General features: G+C 47.0%; 1 long non-coding RNA gene across 1 annotated transcript; it reads left to right on the forward strand.

Annotated features, from left to right (window-relative positions):
* The first annotated feature begins 13,699 nt into the window (after positions 1-13,699).
* LOC128311976 (uncharacterized) lies at positions 13,700-16,362 on the forward strand. The gene is made up of 2 exons (XR_008290753.1): positions 13,700-14,733; positions 16,189-16,362. It is a non-coding gene; the product is annotated as an uncharacterized LOC128311976 (long non-coding RNA).
* The last annotated feature ends 2,942 nt before the right edge of the window (positions 16,363-19,304 follow it).

Genomic DNA, 19,304 nt, shown 5'->3' on the forward strand with positions numbered 1-19,304 from the left:
CTAAGGTTAGGGTGAGATCCCAGAAGGCAGCAGGGTCCAAACCACCAGCAGTGTAGTGATATCCCTGGAGGGCTGAGTTGAAGGCACATGCTACAGCACTGGTCTGGCTTTGAGTTTAAGTTCAAGGGTCTGCCATCGTGTGGGCCAATGATAGGTTTTGGGTCAGGATCCACTACTGCAGCACTATCCCAGCCACGAAAATGTTGTGGCAAACTTCTGAGTTCCTTGCTGAATAATTCTGCACAGGTCATGGACCCCATATCCATTCTTTCCTCTGACCTAGGAGGTGTGGAACCCCCTTTGGGCCAGGCCATGGCTACGGTTAGGGTTGGTCCTGGAAGGCAGCAGGGGTCGAACCACCTCCCTTTCAGTGATCGCCAAGGAGGGCTGAGTTTAGGGCATGTGGTAGGATGTGGGTCAGATTAGGGTTTAGGCTCTGGGGGTGGCTTATGGTTTGGCCAGTGTTAGGTTTTGGCTCAGGATACCCTTCTACAGCTCCATACCAGTTGTGGAAATGTCATGGCAAAATTTTTGGGTTCCTTGCTGAAAGATTCTGCACTGCTCATTGCCCTCAAAGCTTTTCTTATCTCAGCCTAAAAGATGGGCTCCCTAGGGCAAGTGCAATGGCTAGGGTTAGTGTTAGGTCCAAGGAAGCACCAGGGGCCCAACCACAATCAGTGCAGTGATCTCCCTGGATGCCTGAGTTGAGGCTGTGTGTTATGGGGTGTGTCAGGCTTAGATTTGAGTTCAGTGGCTGGATGATTGTGTGAGCCAGTGTTAGGTTTTGGCTCTGGATCCCCTTTGGCCACTCCATCCCTGCTGTGGAAATACCATGGATATTTTCTGGGTTCCTTGCTGAGTATTCCTGCACCAGTAATGGGCCACCAATCTGTTCTCTTCAGACCTAGGAGGTAGGTCCCCTTAGGGGAAGAGCCTTGGCTAAGAAGTGGCCCCGGGAGGTGGTCGGGGCTGAACCACCACCAGTTCAGTCATCTCCAGGAGGGCTGAGTTGAGCACACATGTTAGGGTGTGGGTCAGGCCTAGGCTTCAGGCTCAGGGAGCAGCCAGTTGTTTGGGCCAGGGTTAGGTTTAGGCTCAGGATCCCTATCTATAGCTCCATAGAGGCCATGGAAAGGTCATGGTACAATTCTGGGTCTGTTGCTGAATAATTCTATGCTGGTCATGGGCCCCTCTATCATTTATTCCTTAGATATAAGAGATGGGCCCCTTTAAAGCCAGAGGGAGGTGGCAGTGACAGTGGCCAAATAGCCAGCAGGGCAGTGATCTGCCCGGAGGGCTGAGTGGAGGACCAGCATTAGGGTGCATGTCAGGCTTAGAATCTAGGCTCATGGGCCTCTTGATGATGTGGGCCAGGGTAAGGTTTTGGCACAGTATCCCCATCTACAGCTCCATCGCAGCCATAGAAATGTCATGGTGATATTCTGGGTTCTTTGCTTAATAATTCTGTGCCAGTCATGTGCCCCAAATTCATTCTTTTCTCACATCTAATAGGTGGGCCCCTTGGGGCTGAGCCTCGGTGTAGCTTATCCCCTGAAGGGGCAGGTGGCTTTCCCATCTAGGGCAACCCATGGGGCCTCACCCCAGATGAGAAGCTTTCCTGACAGTGGTCCTTCATAAAGGAAGTCCTTCTCAGTCCATGTGTGCTCAGGCCTAGAGCCTCCCAGGAGCTAGGAGCCAAGCTTTGGGGCATCTCTCTGTAACCTCCTTTCTTTGGAGGACTTCTTGTTTTTGAAGTTGACTGCATCAGGTTCCCTCTCCTGGTTTAGCCACTGTGGGCCACCTTGTTTTCCTGGTTTTTTTTTAAATGTTTATTTTTAAGAGAGAGAGAGCGAGAGAGAGAGCGTGCACGAGAGGGTGGGGGTGCAGAGAGAGAGGGAGACACACAATCCGAAGCAGACTCTGGGCTCTGAGGTGTCAGCACAGAGCCCAACACGGGGCGGGGCTCAAACCCACGAACCATGAGATCATGACCTGAGCCTAAGTCGGATGCCCAACCAACTGACCCACCCAGGTGCCCCTTGTTTTCCTGTTTAACACCTTTGGTTCATTTCATTAACTTATCAGTAGTGGGAAATTCTGGGTTGCTAAGCCAGAGGCCAGGTACTTTCATGGGCGTGGTCTTCCCCTGCCCCACTGGTTGGCGGTTGGGCTGCTCTTCCCTGGGGGGTCTGAGGTCTCCTTGAAGGCTCCTAATTGCTGTTACCTCCAGGCTCCTCCCTAAACATCACCACCTGTCAGTTGTTTGGTCTCTGAGAATGTTCCTTCGTGGTCAGTTCCCTGTTGCCAGCAGAGCCTGGAGCCCAGAAACAATGTTGCAACCCCCGTCCCCCAATCCTGTTTAAAGAATAGAGAGATTGGTTTCAGTACAAACCATTTATACAGATAGCAAGGTAGAAGCTATTTTGCCTTCTCAAAGAGAGGAATTTTGTTTGTGAACTCCAGACCCAGAAAATTGACTGTGGCCAACATGAGATAATTATCTGTCCTCCTGAAGCAGAATGTTCTTTCTCTGGAGCCCCGCCTAGCCGTGTGCCTGTGCTGGACACCATGTGCACAGTGAAGCTAGAGGCCCTCAGAGGAGACTGCCAGGAGCCTCGTGCAGATGCACAGGACCAGAGGCAGGGCAGTGTGGCACTGTGTCCAGAAGGGGCTGGTGGGACCCTGACCAGAGAAGCCTCCAGGCCTTCCTCCACTTTGCTGTGGTGCAGGGGGCACGGCTCACAGGCTCGCTGGGCAGGGCTCTTGCAGAGCATGGGGTGAGGGGATGCAGCATGAGAGAGGGAAGCTAGTTCTGAAAGCCTCAGTCTCCTCCCTGTGCCTTCACAGTGGGAGACTGAACATTCACCTCAGCATTGTGCCCCCTGGGAAGAAACATCACCACGGAGACCCCCTTCCATTTCTGTACAGGGCACACACTGTCTCTTGTTTCTCTGTTTCTCAAGGGTGTCCGGGCCCCTGAAGAATCTCTGAGGACTGCATCCTGGAATCACCTTGCGAAGCTCAGTGTCCTCAGGCAGTGTCACCCGCCCTTCTGTGCATGTTGTGCTGCTTCTGATATATCCAGGAAGCTTGAGAATTATGCTAAGACCAGGTTGGGGAAGGGAGCAGCACCACCGTGCCATTTGGCCTGGGCTCTGGAGACACCCCTCCCCTCCCACCTCATCATCTGCATGTTCTGTGGGATGTTGGCGTAGGGGGCATCCTGGCTTGGGGTGACACACCCCAGGACGGTAGAGAGCAGGGTCTGGCTTAGGCTGGGGCCTGACCATGAGTCCAGGCAGTGCAGAACCTTGCCCAAGGGTCTGCATGAACCCCTCAATCTTCTCCCCATGGGGACGGGAGGCATTTATTTGTGCACCACCCCCCCCCCGCCCCGAGTGAGTAGTGAGCCCAAGATCAAGATGCCCATAGATCAGGTGTTTATGTGAGCATGTTTCCTGGTTCACAGACAGCCCCTCTTTGCTGTGTCCTCACTTGGGCGAGGGGTGAGTGAACTTTGTGGGGTCTCTTGTAAGGGCCCCACTCCCATCCATGGAGGATCCATCCTCCTCAACTAACCACCTCCCACAAGCCCCACCTCCTAACACCATCATCTTGGGTGCTGGGATGCTAACACGAGCTTGGGGGGCACACGACCATTCAGACCATAGAGGTATTGCATCTCCAGACTCATTGCCAGCTGTCTCACAAAGGGGTCTCCACCTTCCATAGACACTGCCTTTGAAGTCCCAGATGAACCTGTCCTCTGTTCTGTGCAGTCATGTCTTTAAAGCCACAACCTTCCTTGTAGCCTCTCTGTTGGGGGTCAAGCTGGTGCACTGGCATATATTTCAGGTATGATGTAGGCCAAGTGTTCATCTGCACACTCAGGGCTGTGCAGGTATGCTGTGACAAGGCATACTTGTCCCCATGCCTGTCTGATGGAGCCAGTGTATGCCATTTGCCCTGGGCCCTTCCAGGTGTGGGACTCCTGCTCAGACTTGAGCTCTGGTCCCCACAAGCAGGAAAGGCTAATGTGTCAGAGTGAGACTGGGCACGTTAATGTTTGCACCTCTGGATTCGGGTAATGTGCTCGTTAATAAATGTCTCATTTATTTAACGAACTTTGTGATTCCAGCATACTGATTGGTCGATGAGCCTTCGTTAATAAATGTCTCATTTATTTAATGAACTTTGTGATTCCAGCATACTGATTGGTCGATGAGCCTTTGTGGTCCATGACCTCTGGGGTAGCTTGTCCGGCAATGCACCTGGCAGAGACAAGGCAGTGTCTTTACCACCTCCTCCAGCTGTAGCTCCTCCCAGTGCTCCAGAGGTGGAAGGAGACTTCCTGCCTGCCTTTGAGGGACTGTGCAATTATGGAGGCAACTGGCCGTAGCAAACAAACCCTGTGTTCTCCTTCTGTGAGTAGGACACAAGATCTGGGCTGGCCCAGAAACAGCTGTTCCTCAGGGTCATCAACCTCAGGAGATTAAATGTCACCTGGTGTGTGGGGCTGTAGCCTCTGTAAGATCAAACATTTTGGGTAACAAGAGTTAGGCATAGCCAGTTGCTCACATATGTGCATGTGACCGTGTGACATGTGTGTGGATAACCCAGACATCCAGGAGGCCCTAAGTAGCCACACAATGTCCAGACAGTCACCGTGATGGCATGACTTTGCATGCAAGGGCAGCCCTCAGGCACCACCTCCTGACTGCTGGTTCTCTTCTCTGCTGTGTTCTAAAAAGTGAAGCTGCAGGATGCCTGGAACATAGACCATGGAAGGTAGGAGGTGGTTGCTGTTGCAGGAGAGGCATGCTGGCAGCAGTGACGTGAGCAAGAATGGGGAAACCGTGAGCAGCAGATCCAAGAAATAAAAAAGCCAGTAGATGGGGCAGGGGTGTCAGGGCTGCTTCCTTGGGAACATCATTGCTTTATGGTTCAATGAGCCATGGCCTGGTCTTGCAGACGTGTGTGCCAAAGCCCCAGTAGGCCCTGGGATCGCCCAGGCATCTCTACCTTGTGCTCGTCAGCCATAACTCAAGCTTGTATCCTTCTCACCTTCTCAGGATCAAGGGTATCATTGGTCCTTGCAAAGTACATCCTGTGTCTTCACAAGTTTGCAAACATCACAGTTTGCAAAGGGATGACGCTGGGGACCTGGATTCCCAATGCAGTACTTTCTGACTTCAAGATGTCTATTCATTGGCAACCTGGTGAATTTTGTAAATAGGACCCATGTTTGTTAATTCAGCTGCATCAAATTAATAAGATCAAATAAGGTCCTTTCATAATACATTAGTTGACATCAAATCCGATGAGATACTTCTGAAAATCTCAGTTGACTGAGAAGGCTTTTCCAGAAAATGAGCAGCATTTGTGGAGCAGCAACTTAAAGATTTGTCTTGTAGTTGAGACCCTCCTGTAAGCTCCCCTCCCATGGCTTGTGTCATGTCTGCTGCCGCTGCCAAGTGGGGATCAGCCCTGGGTTGGCCTCCTTTCCATGACATTGTACTTGGCCTCAGCGCAAGCAGATGGACTGCTGGCATGGAGGCTGGAACTGGGAACTAACAGAATCTGATCCCAGGTGTAATTTCTAAGGGGATCCAGTATGCAGAGCAGAGCCACCAGGTATTCGGGGCTGCTATAGAGAGATTTCCATAGTTTTGGAACAACCCCTGTACACCCCGATTCCACTTTCTCCTGCCACCAGCAGATACTGAGAAATTCCATTACCAGGTCAGTGAGGGACCTCAGCCCAGGGACGTGGAGGGCAGCAAGTTGTCCCCAGCTCTGACTGCTCTCCACTGTGGACCCATCCATGGCAGCATCAAGACATCTTTGGCCTCAACCACTGTGTCAGGAAAACACTTGAAAAAGTTAATCTCAGCATTTATTTCCAAGGTTCCAAGCCACATCTGAGGAAGGAAAGATCAGCAACAATGCAAAGAGAGCCTCTCAGCCCAGCCCTGCTCACCAGCCCTGAGGTCCAGGGGTGAAGTTCAAGGGTCCAGAGGGAAGGACCCATAGGGTTGAGTCAGACAGTCTCCTCAGCATTGATTCCACAGGGGTGTCACTTTCTTGGCTTATCCCCATCCAGCCCACAGATATCCAACAGAATATGTGGGCTTTCTGGAAACTTGAGGGCTGTAGTGGGTGGTGGGTGCATTCTAGGCCTGTGTTTTTGAGGAAAGATGCCACATGGTTAAGACCCAGGCCTGGTGCTCTGGGGATGGGCCAGCTGTAGGTGTGTTCAGAGGTCATGGCAATGCTCAGGGCTGTGTGGTCATTGGTGGGCCTGGGGTCAGTGGGCCCCCTGCAATGCCCTTCCTGCATATAATGGGGCTTTTCTGTCTCTGTAACCCCAGTGACTGGCTGGGGCCTGTGCCAAGGTAGGCACTTATAAGATATTAAAAATAGAATATTATAACTGGTCCAGCCCAGTATGCTGCTCCCTCCTACCCATGCCACTCTAGTATCTCCTTTGATGCCTGCTTGGCATGATGTATCTGGAGGACTAGTGCCTGGGCATAAGCTGTGCCCATCAGTGGTCAACAAGAATTCCTTGAATGCCTGATGTGTTAAATAACTTGTCTGATCCCAGTGTGAAGGCTGAGGAGACAGTTGCTGGGGTTAGGGGTTCAGAGTGAGTAGGGGAAGAGATCGGATTCACTGGCTGGAATCCCCCAAGACTCTGATACTTGGAGGGGCCCAGAGATGGTGTTCGTGGGTAAGGCATGAACCTTCCATTACAGCCCATTTTATCCCTCTCTGGCCCACCTCTCAGAAGTCTTCATGGGAGGGCCCCCTTGTAGGTAAAGGCTGATATGTCTGATGACCAAAGTGTCACCTGGATCACATACTTGGGCAAGGGGTTCCCGATCAGGATTCTGACCCTAAACAATGAGATGCATGTGCAAACTTGGAACACCCCTCCCCAGGATAACATCCTCAGCGAGGACTGAGAGAAGGAGCCCCCTGGCATGGAAGTGGGTGTTTGGTCCTCGTGCCCTCAGAGCAGGGCCTTTCCCATGTGCAAGGGAGGCAGTTGGGGTGCTGTTGTCTATCATTTCCCCGCTGTCTGGTCCTTGCCTTTCCCCACAGGGGCCCTTGCAGGAAAAGCTTCTTAGGGCTCATCCCTTTCAATTGCCCTCTTCCTTCACTCATTGAGGAAAGTTCTGAAGTACATCCTTTGTAAAACCATTGTTTCAGAGTTGGAAACATCACCAGGAGACACCTGAGCCCAGCGTTGTCTTTGCTGATACTTAATCAGGGGAGCTTAGGAGGAAATCAGAACCACTGAAGGTCCCGCCAATGTCCTCACTGGGAATAAATCCCATCAGGACACCAGGGCTCATTGACTTCAGGGCAGCCCTGCCCTCTGTACTGGTGCTCCTCCTTCCTCTTAGCTCTTGTGGGTTTTCCATCAGTTGTTGTGTGGTGTGTAAGAGGTCTGGTGTTATACTTGGGGCTGTCCAGTTTTCCCAGCACCATTCACTGAAGAGACTGTCTTTTCACCATTGCATATTATTGGCTCCTTTGTTGTGAATTAGTTGACCACATATGTGTGGATTTGCTTTTGGGCTGTCCATTCTGCTCCATTGGTCTTTCTGTCTCTTAGCCCATAGCATACTGTTTTGGTTACTGTAGCTTTGTAATATAGTTTCAGATCAGGGAATGTGATGCCTCCCGGCTTGTTCTTCTCTATACAGATACTTTGGCTATTCATGGTCCTCTGTGGTTTCATGCACCTTTTAGGATTTTTCTACTTCTGTGTAAAATGGTACTAGAATGTTGATCAGGAGGGATTACATTCATACATCACTTTGGGTAAAATGACAATTCTATAATATTCATTTTTATAATCCAGGAATACATAATATCTTTCCATTTCTTCATCAATGTCTTATCATTTTCATGGTATAGGTTTTTCTCGTCTGTGGTAAGGTTTTTTCCTAATTGTTTTCTTAACTTCTCTTGATGGTTCATTATGAGTTTGTCCAATGTAATGATTTTTGTATCTTGTTTTTGTATCCTACAATTTCACTGAGTTTGTTTATGTAACTTTTTTTTAGTTTTGTTTTTTTGTGGAGTGATGTGGTGGAAGATGGGAAATCAAAATGGCGTGTTTCTACCATATCCTAGGTCATCCACAACATCCACAGCATCATGGCCACTAATATAATTTTACCACAAGGTCCTTTAGTAATATGTTGCACCTTGTGAACTATGTCCCGGTAGGGTTTGGCCTCCATCATGAAGTTTGATGTGTTCTACACTTTTCTGGTATGTTACTAATATGGTTGTTTTGAGAAGTAATGTAGTTTCCATGAATTTCCAACATATAGAAAGTCTGCAGTAGTGTAGAAATACTCTTTATCTCTATACTCAGCTTCACCAGCTGTCATTTTACACAGTTGCCCCTTCTTATGACATACTTCTTTGTTTTTTACTCAAAACGGGACATCTTCCCCAGGAACTGTCATAGAACTCCCAAACACGGAAATCATTATGGTTTCTTCATTATAATCTAATCCAGAGGCAACTGCAACTGTCATCACCTGCCTGAACTCTGTGACAATGACTCCTCCTGTTGTGACCCACTTTACTGTTCTTGAGACTTTCACTCACTTCACAACCATGATGGATTTAAAGATCACAGAGGGCTTCAATCTGGGCAGCCTTTCCTGTGTGGCTTCTGTAATTTAGTATGTTTTCAGTCTTTGTTCATGTTGTGACATGTTTGAGTACTTCAGTCATGACTTTAATTGTGGTTAAATTTACAAAACATAATAGTGACCATTTAAAAGATTTTTTTAAATTTTTAAAAGTTTTTTAAATGTTTATTTATTTTTGAGAGGGAGAGAGAGAGAGAGAGAGCGAGAGAGCGAGTGAGTGAGCCTGGGTAGTGGAAGGGCAGAGAGAGAGAGAGACAGAATCTGAAACAGGTTCCAGGCTTTGAGCTGTTGGCACAGAGCCCAACGTGGGGCTCGAACCCACAAACTGTGAGATCATGGCCTGAGCCTAAGTTGGACCCTTAACTGACTGAGCTACTCAAGCGCCCCTGAAAGACTTTAAGTCTAGAGTTGTATGCCACTAAATATATTCCCATTGTGCACAAATCACCATATTTCACCTTGAGAATGTTTAAATTTTGACCAAGTGAAAGTCTGTGTATATTAAACATTAACTCCCCATTCTTCTTTCCCCATCTGCCTGGAAACCATATTTTACTTTTTTTGGTGAATTTGATCACATGAATCAAATTATTTTGGATACCCCAAACAAGTAGAATCTTATAATATTCTTTTCTGTGATTGGTTTATTACTCTTGCGTAGTGAATTGACGGTTCACCCATATTGTAATATGAATCAGTACTTTAGTCCTTTGCATGGCTGGGTAATATTCCATTGTGTATACATCACCCATTCACTCTTCAATGGTCAGGTTAGCCTTTTGACTATTGTGCATGATGGGGCTACAAATCTTGGAGAAGAATTACAGAGTGAGTCCCTGCTTCCAAATATTTGGGGTATATACCCTGAGGTATATTAATTAATTATATTTTTAAGATATTGAGGAACTCCCATTCAGTTTTCCTCAGTAGCTGTACAAATTTATTTCATTTCTTGATATGTTGGAAGAACATTTCAGTTTATGGATCTACCCCATGTTGTATGTTCATTTACCCTTTGTGGCATGTTTGCATATTTTGTACCATTTTCCACTTGTGAATAGTATTGCTGTGAATGTTTATGTTGGCTTTGGTTGTGATAATGGTTCTGGTTGATGATGTGTGCATCGTGGTATATGGCTTATAGATTATGGTTTTAGGATTCTATTGTTTAATGGTGTACAGTTTTGGGTTTGTGGCATATGGCTTTGTGTTCACACGCCGTTATGATTTGGGTGTTTTTGTGTGAGGAGGTGGGAAGAAGAGTGTTATTGGGTTTGAGATGAAATATTTCTTGTGGGTGAGTGGATGAGGGGGTAAGCTGGTGGATGTTTGTAGGGGAGGGTTTAGGAGGTTCAGTGGGTGGTGTGGGGGGGAGCTAGTGGGTTCAGAATTTGGAAGTGATGGTTTAAGGGTGAGTGAGTGAGGGTCTGAGAGGGTAATTGTTTAGGTGGTAAGGGGGTGACAGTATTTGGTGTGGGTTTAGAAGGTTTTGAGGATGAGTGCTTATTACTTGAGAGATTAGAGGGATAGGGTGGTAATGGTTTAGGGAATGAGGGTTTAGGATATGAGGATAGGAGTTAGGGTGAACCTTGAGTCATTGGAGATAATGGTTAATGTGTTTAGGCTGGGGTGGTGGAAGATGCAAGGAGAACCCAGTTGTCCAGAGGACTCATTAGGGAGAGCACTAGACTGATTAACTGGAGTTTGTGGGTTCCAACCTAGAGGTAGTATTGGAGAAATGAATAAAGTAATGCACCAAAGATGGCCAATGGGACTAAAACAAGCTCTGGTCTCTATCTTAGAGACCCTCTCCTGGGTTCTTCTTGCCCTGTTTGCCTTGTGCACGAAAACCCACACAGATATGGAAACTGACAACTATAAATTACCCTTCCCACTTGCATTCGGGGCTCAGATCTTTGGAGAAACAGTCTCCTCCTCTGAGCCCGCTGGTATTAAATAAATCTCCAATCCACCAAAACCTCTGAGTGCCCCTTGGTTTTTCCACCAGCATTCCAGCCTGGTTCTGTAACATATTTGGCTCCCTGACCAGGAAAACCAACTGCGCTGGCCCATGGTTGCCACCGGTTTGGAAGAACAGCGAGATGGTGATGGAGTGAAGAAACAGCAAAGGAGAAAGTGCCCCCTGCCTGAATTTCGTCAGTCTCCTGTCCAGCTGCCTCTGGCCAGCCCCGCTCTGCCGTTCCCGCCGGGTTCAAAGAGGCCTGGTAGGTGGGGAACTGGACTCGACATCGGAACCAGTAAGGCCAGAGCCCCAAAGTAGTGAGGCCCACCCAAAAGGGTGGAAGGGGGACCTGATCACTGCCTGGAGACCTGAGTGATCTCACAGGTAGAAAATTTTGCAGGAGGGAATGTAGTAGCCTCTGCTGTGTATGTGTTTGTGTGTGTGTGTGTATGTGTGTGTGTGTGTGTGTGTGTGAATGTGTGGCTTGGCGAGGCTTGCCAGTCGAGTTCGAGTTTGTGGCTCCATGGACGGGCACCCTTAAGGTCCCCACAAGTCTATGGAGTCTGAGTGGGCTCACCTACATTGCAGTGAAAAGCATACAGTCCAGGGTGGCATCAGATTAGACTCCAGTCACAAGTTACAAAGCCGAATCCACTATGGCCAAGCCTCACCTAAAGTTTCCCACGGGAACGCAACCAGTGGAGTATCTGATTGGTTCTCTCATCTGAGGGGATACCCTCCCTTTGTCTGTCTCCATGACACCGAACACGAGAAAGGAATTAATAATGGGATCAAAACAGAGTAAGCCTACGATTTTAGAGGTCATGCTCAAAAATTTTAAAAAGGGTTTTTCAGGTGATTATGGGGTAAAAACGACACCTGGGAAGTTAAGGACCTTTGTGAACTAGAATGGCCCATATTCGATGTAGGATGTCCCTTGGAAGGGACATTAGATGCTCAAGTAGTGCAGCAGGTTTGGCTGATAGTCACTGGGAACCCAGGTCACCCTGATCGATTTCCATACATCGACTCCTGGCTTGAAATTGCCTCAAATCCTCTGCCTTGGGTGCGATTCATCCATAGCAAGCAGAGATAGGCAAAGGTTTTAGCTGCCTTATCTGGAGACTCACCCAGGGAACCACAGAAGCAACCCACCACTTCCCTAGTGTTTGCAGGAGACCCAGAAGAAGATCCCATCTTTCCGCCACCTTATGACTCACCGTGCTCCCTCCCCCCTGCCCCTGTGCTTTAAATTCCTCCTCTGTCTGCCTCTCCTCCAGCCCTGGATGTGCTGCCCATCTTTCCTCCCTTCACGGACCCAGAGAACCCTCCCCCACAAGGACCAGTGGCCAGATTGTGCCCTCAGTCAGGCACAGACACTCTCCAGATGCCCATCCACATCCACAGGTACCAAGAGGCTCTCCTCCAGGGGATCAGAGCAGGGGCAGAGAAGCCCATGAATAGGCCCAGCAGCAAGGGGATTCCCCCAGGGATTATTATGAGAGGCTATGTGAGGCTTACACCCTGTTTGCTCCAGAGGCACAACAGAGCCACAACAGAAGGATGGGGAAGGTCTACCCGCCAAAAGGTGTAAGGCCCAGAACCTCCTTAGCAAGGGGTCAACGAGACTACTGCAAGGAGAAAGGACATTAAAAGAATAAATGTCACAACCAGGGAAAGTCCCGGAAACCCAGCCGATATCAGGAGGAACCTCGAGAAGGGGACCTTATTGGTCTGGCCGAGATAGAATCAGACTGAAGGGGACACTGACTCTCTCTCCCTCTTCCTCTGCCTAATGGATGTGAGGGATTCTCCCTCATTTCCCAGGTTAACAGCTATAATTGGAGCCAAATGTGGTTAGTCTACCTCGGGATGGGGACTTTAAGGAATGTTCCCAAGCAGTTTCTGAAACTCCATTTGTTTTGGGGAAATTCCCAGTCTTCTCTGGCCTGATGTGGACTCCATATTTCCACTTTGGTGGAAAAAACATGGCGTCTGCTCCTCTCTCTGAGTTAAGGTTTTGAATTAGGTTTTCTTTCTCTGCCTTTTACTGGCACCTTGCCTCTTCTGCCTTCCCCTCCCCCTGCTGTTTCTGCACCAACTTGGGTGTGGTCTACATAACTGGTTCCTATACCCTCCTCAGTGCCTCAGGCACCATTGGCTTCTCCTCCCATCCTCAAGGTCAAGGAGTAAAGTGCACCCTCTTGGACATCTAGGTCTTTTCCAAATAGAATGAATTGCTAAAGCTTTGATTACTGAACATAGGTTGTATTTTTAACTTCTTATTGCAGAGAAATTAAGGCTATTTGGACCTATTGGAAAACATGCTTTGTACTTAATTGGTTGATGAATTTACCATGTAAGAAAAATTCTGGTGTAAATACCTCTCAGTTGGTTACTAAGTCCTCAATTGGAGACTAAGTTTTCTTAAGAGTTAAAATTCTGCTAAGTGTACTTAAGACTGATGGAAATAGGGAAAGCAACCCTGTATGTAGGAAAGTAGGAGGTATGTAAGAAAGATACAAGGAATGGAAATACATTTTTGTTGAGGGTAGAAGAAGGTAATTTTGTTCTAAATGAGACTGGTTATTTGGAGAGAAATGGCTTTGGGACAAAGTTTGAAGGCAAAGGGAAGTTGTAGAAGGTCCATGAAGGGCAATCCCAAGGAATTTATGTGTGCTCAGGATAGACTAAGGTTGAGATGAATGGAATTTTAAAAGTATACTGGTATAAGGTTGAAATTCTGCTTTTCTCTCTGCTCAAATTACAAAGTTTTCTTGGACTGCTGATCTGTTCTTGATAAGACAGTGCAAACAAAGGTTTGTTTTCCGGGAAAACCAAAGTTTTAGGTTTCATCTTTATAAGGTATTTGATCACTTAGTTTAAAATTTCTCAATGTTAAGGGAGCTAGGTTTTGGTAAGAACTACATAATGCTATCCATTGACCTTTTGGATCTTTTATTGCCACCTTGGTTGAATAAATAAAGTCTTAAGATTTGTAATCATCTGTAAACCTATTTAGGCTGTACTTATAACTTGCTAAGGTTTTAAAAAACTTCCCAGGATTTAAGTTGTAAATGAAGTCTTTTTGACCAATTAGGCCCTTTTATTTGGGATGCTAAGTTATTGGGAAAAGCACTGTCGTACAATGGTAAACCTTAGATTGTATTGCACAGGTAAGTGCTGTAACTGCCCAAATATATATGCATTTCCTAATGTTTTAATGTTTTGGCATACAGTCATCACTTAATATTCTGATTACTTGAATTGTTATGTGTCACAGAAACAACTGAATTTCTTTGTCAATTGCATCATAGTGAACTCTCATCAGATCTTTAACAATGTCTATTTCTGAGATTTTTGTCATTTATAATTGTTCTTATTCTCTCACAAAATGTGTTTCTTCTTCAAGGAGATTTATAAAAAGGACTTTGGGGACAAATACAGGTATTTGACATCTTTAAGATTAATATTAAAATGGGTAAGAATTTCCAGAACTAAAAAGCTGCATTCAAAATGAACAAGAATTAGGAACATGGGATTAAATGAACTCAGGAAGATTATAGTTTTGTGATTCTTGTTGGAAATATTGTTGGTTCTCTAATGTTTGCTCTTCCAGATTAAGGACACTTTCTCTCAAGATATCTATGATATACAGAAATGTCATATTCATTTGCAAACTGAAACATTTATCTTTTCTCTCTACATAACTCCCCTGAAATTCAAAAACTCTCAGTGAGTATTCTTTCTTTCATGGCAATTACAGTTTGCATAAGTTCAGTAAGAATCTGTTCATCTTGTAACAGGTCACCATTGGAAATACTGGTTATTTTACCAAGGCTTTGACTGGAATGTCATATTTGAGAGTGACATTCATAGACTCAGATATGACCAGAGAGCTTTAAGGAACTAAGGTTGGCTTTATGAAACATGGAGCCATAAAGTCCCTTGGAAATGTTGGCCTGATACCTTGCTTACAGAGTTCCCAGCAGCCTCACCAGCTGAGTAAAGAAGGTCACTTCCTGGCAGGTGCAGGACCCTCAGGATATCTTGGGGACGTCATGAAGAGGAATTAGACCTATTCTACAGGTATTACAGGCCTGTCTGATGGCAAGTATTTGGCTCAGCTTCTGGCCTAGAGAAGCTACTAAATGTTCAACCCAGAGATTCCTTATAAAAGGTTCCAGCAAAGCAAACTTTAAAAGATCCTCATGATCAATCGCTATTCTTGCTGAACTTACTAAATAATTAGACCACGTTTGTTAAGACTGGACTTGTTCTACAAATGCACTGGTCTCAATTTGGCTATCTCTGGAAAGGGGGGCGGTTAGAGAGAAAAACTATGTTTCAACAATGCACTGTTATGGATGTTAAATTCTAGTTCTGATATTCTTTAAATGTTTGTTGTTTGCCTAAACTAGACAACTTGAGGTAAACTTCAGAAAAATTGTCACAGTATATCATGTATAGACAATCTTCTGTGCTTGTTATTCTGTGGGGATAACAATAAGACCCCCATGGGCATATGATTATTTAGACAACTGGAAAACAGGATGAATCTCTAAATATGCAAACCATATCTTCCCTAAAACTTATCTGACATTTACCAGAAACCCACCCCTTTCTGAGACTTGGAGGTGGACTTTACAGATATACAACCAAATAGAGGATTCAGTTTCAGGTATCACCCTATGGGTCCATCACTCCAGACTTAAGAAGGCCAACTCAGAGGAACCCTCAACCTGGCGAAGTGATCCAGATCCAGTCAACCCACTTAAACTGACCCTCAAAAAGACACTGGCCCCTGAGATCTCCAGCCCTGCTCCAGCCACACCCTGGAAGCTGGCTGGCCTGCACATGGAAGAAGCTTGAGGAATCAACATGTAGACTGAGCCCAGGGGTTCAGATGCAACTCTGCCAGCCCTTGCCCCTTACTGGTGTCATCGCCCTGATCTTGCTTCTTGCTGTCGGGCTAATAGAGACGGCACCAACAAGCTGGACATGGAACAGATGGCAGACTCCCTGGGAACCTGACAAAGGCAAATAAACTCCCTGGCAGCAGTGTGCCTCCAAAATAGGCCAGCCCTCAACCCCCTCACTTCAGAAAAAGGAGGGACTTGTATCTTTCTGGGGGAGGAATGCTATTTTGTAAACCAATCAGAAATAGTCAGGACTAAGGTTAAGGAACTCAAAGAATTCAATGCAGACGACAGGAAAATATCAGTCAATGGAGAGGATGGGATCTCACAGACTGGGCGTCCTGGCTCCCTTCCCTGGCAGGGCCCCTCCTTTCCGTAATTTTACTTGTGGCCATCGGCCCCTGTATACTAAATACCCTGGTATGTTTTATTGAAAATGCTGTTGTTCGCCAAACTGCAGCATGTATCTTAGCCTTCCGAGGGTACCAACCCCTAGAGCTAAAAGGTGATGCCTAAGAAAATATTTCTAAAAAGTCATCAAAGGGGGGACTGTTGGGAAAATGAATAAAGTTTTACACCATAAGATGGCTGACAGGACTAAAACAAGCTCTGTTCTCTACCTTAGAGACCTCTTCCGGGTTCTTCTTGCCCTGTTTGCCACGTACATGAAACCCCACCACAGATATGGAAGCTGAAAACTATAAATTACCCTCACCCCCCTTCATTCGGGGCTCAGATCTTTGGAGAAGTGGTCTCCTCTGAACCCGCCGGCGTTAAATAAATCTCCGATTCACCAAGATCTCCGAGTGCCACTTGGTTTTTCCGCCAGCATTCCAGCCTGATTCCGTAACATCACCAGGCAGGAAGACACAGAAAAAGACAACAAAATAAGGTCATGTTATGGGAAAGAGAAGCATATATACACAAACCTTTGGTAATTTTCCTTCAGTCCATTACTGTCATTTGAAGAGAGATTTGAGGCCTTCCACTGGTTCACAGGAATAAGAAGGCATGTCAGCTTGCATACTAGATTCCTGTGAAGAAGGTTCAGGTTTAATTCTTGATATGTGAGTCCATGAAGAATGGCCTTCTAATTTTACTGTAGTGGAAGTACATAATACAACCCAGTAAGGGGACCTTCCATTTTGGAGTTAAAACCCCTGCTGTATTAGACTTCCAGTCTTTTAAATACATCATGTCTCCTGGATTTATATGGGGTGGGTTTCTAGTAACAGTCAGATCAGGTTAAGCAAGGCTATGACTTGCATATTCATTTAGAGATGTATCAATTAACCCTGCCTCAAGTGAATAATGAAATAAAGCGCTATAGTCTATTTATAGGTCTACAGTGAGAAAAGACTTTCCATATGCAATTATCCCAATTTTAGTTGTTTAAGCAATCATATGCCCATGGGGTCCTGTTACTCTCTGCACAGAATAACAAGCAAGAAGATTGTCCATACCTATGCTATTGTGACAGTTTTTTTCAAGTTTATCTCAAGTTTTCCAGCTTAGGTAAACAATATTTGTAGACTATCAGAAGTAGAATTTTACATCCACGAAGGTGCATTATTGAAACATAGTTTTTCTCTTTAAAAACCCTCATTTCCAGAGGAAGCCAAATCAAGACTAATTCATTTGTAAAACAAGTCCAGTTTTCACAAGCTAATAATTACATAAGCTCAGCAAGACTGATGATTGAGCATATAGATCTTTGAAAATTTGCTTTGCTGGAACCTTTCATAAGGAACCTCTAGACTGAAATTCTAGTAGCCTGTCTAGGCCAAAAGCCAGGTCAAGTACTTGGCATCAGACCTGTCTGCAAAACCTGCAGATTTGGGCAGATTCCTTTTCATGAGGTCTTTACAGTATCCTGAGGTTCCTGTACCTTCCAGGAAGTGACTTTTTTACTCACCTGGTAAGGCTGCTGGGAACTCTGTAAGCAAGGTATCAGGCCAGCATTTCCAAGGGGCTTTATTGGCATTATGCTTCATAGTCAATCTTAGTTTCTTAAAGATGTTACCATTCTGGCTAGGGTGCTAACTTCCAACCATAAGGCAGGCTTTCTCTTCCGGGTAGAATAGCCACGCTTGAAGGGATGGCAGCCTGAGCGATTGACATGACAATGTTCCAATAAGACCATACTTCTCAAAAGACCCTGAAAGAGGGTAAAGGAAGGAAAGAGTACTCATCAAGTTTGCACCAGCCCAGAATCCAGATGAAAAGACTGCCCCACATGATGGGTGCCATATAAATGATGAAGTTTTGGGGGTGATAGTGGGGTTTGCGGGGTCCGGAGCCCACGCCAAGAAAGAATTCTTGAAGACATCTTTGGTGCAAAAGGGTGATTTTATTAAAGCACAGGGACAGGACCGTGGGCAGCAAGAGCTGCCCCTTGTGTTTGCATTTTAAATTTCTCTACAGTTTCCAGTGAATTTTGGTGTAGGTGGTAAAGTTTGTGTGTACATTTCATTTCATATGGTTTCCAGTTAATTGTTCCTTAACTATTTTTGGCACAGTTAGGGGATAGTGGGCTCCGCGTCAGTTTCAATTTCCAAAATGTCATGGATTCAGCTCCTGGCCAGGAAGGGGCGCTGCCTCCGTGGACCTGTGAGCCCAGCATGTCCAGCACTACCTCCACCGCCTGCAAGGGGGCGCCTGAGCCAGGCGCTCGCACGCGCATTCAGCCCGCCTCCTGTGTGACAGGAGCCACGTTTCCTCGGGACCGCCGTGGGGGATTCAGGAGGACGTGGGGCCGCGTCCACATCGACAAGAACCCGGTCTCCTCAGGACCCGCCTGGGGAGGAGCAGGTGAGGAGAAAGCGAAGCCCGAGAGGAGGAGCTTCCGGGGCAGGGACGCTGAAGGGGGTCGGTGTTCAGGGGACTCATCGGGGGAAGGACCCGGCGCCGCTTCGTGCGCGGTGATACTGTGTCCCCCGCGGGGCTGTGCGCGCGGCCGTCGGGTCTTCCCGCTCTGGGCCCCGGGGCCGCGCGTCCGTGTTCCTGCTCCGCACCAACTCGGTTTCCGCCACGTCCTCATGCGGTTCACGGTCTGGGAGCAGGTGCCCGGGCGGTGCTTGCGCTCCAGTCGCTCTGGCCGCTCTGGTCGGGGTGTCTGTTCCGTGTCTGCGACGTAGTCCTGGGGAGTTCGGTGCCGGATCTGGCCCAGGATCTGTAGATCGCTCCGCGCAGGACGGACGTGGTCACAGTGTCAGTTCCTCCACGTCCAGGAGCACAGAGTGGCTTTCCATCCCTGTGAGTCTTCCTCCGTTTCTGTCCCCAGTGTCCTGTCCTCAGAGAGCAGGCCTGCCCTGTCACCTGCTTGCTTAGATTACCCACCTCCCCCCCCCCCCCCCCCCAGCACGTCGTTCCTTCTGATGCGGTTGTAAATGGGATGGTCTCTTTCTTCTTCCTGTGGGTCGTCAGGAGTGTGTAGATGTGCATGTGGTGTTTGTGTGTTGGTCTCATATCCTGCGAGTGTGCTTATTCATTGGTTCTGTTTACCTTAAAAACAACACCTCCAGTTTCTACCAGCAAAAGCGGGTTTATTTGTAAAGAAGAGAGTATTTGACCTCCTGTGATTGGCGTATTTCCCTCAGGACGATGACTGCAAGGTTCAGTCCATGTTGTAACAGGTGTCAGAATTCCCTTCCTTTGTGAGGCTGAGCCTGTTGCATTGTGTAGAGACCACATCTTGTTTATTTATTCACCTGTCCCGCCGTCACTTGGGTTGCTTCCATG

This window comes from Acinonyx jubatus, chromosome D1, assembly GCF_027475565.1.
Source record: "Acinonyx jubatus isolate Ajub_Pintada_27869175 chromosome D1, VMU_Ajub_asm_v1.0, whole genome shotgun sequence".
Taxonomy (NCBI): Eukaryota; Metazoa; Chordata; class Mammalia; order Carnivora; family Felidae; genus Acinonyx; species Acinonyx jubatus.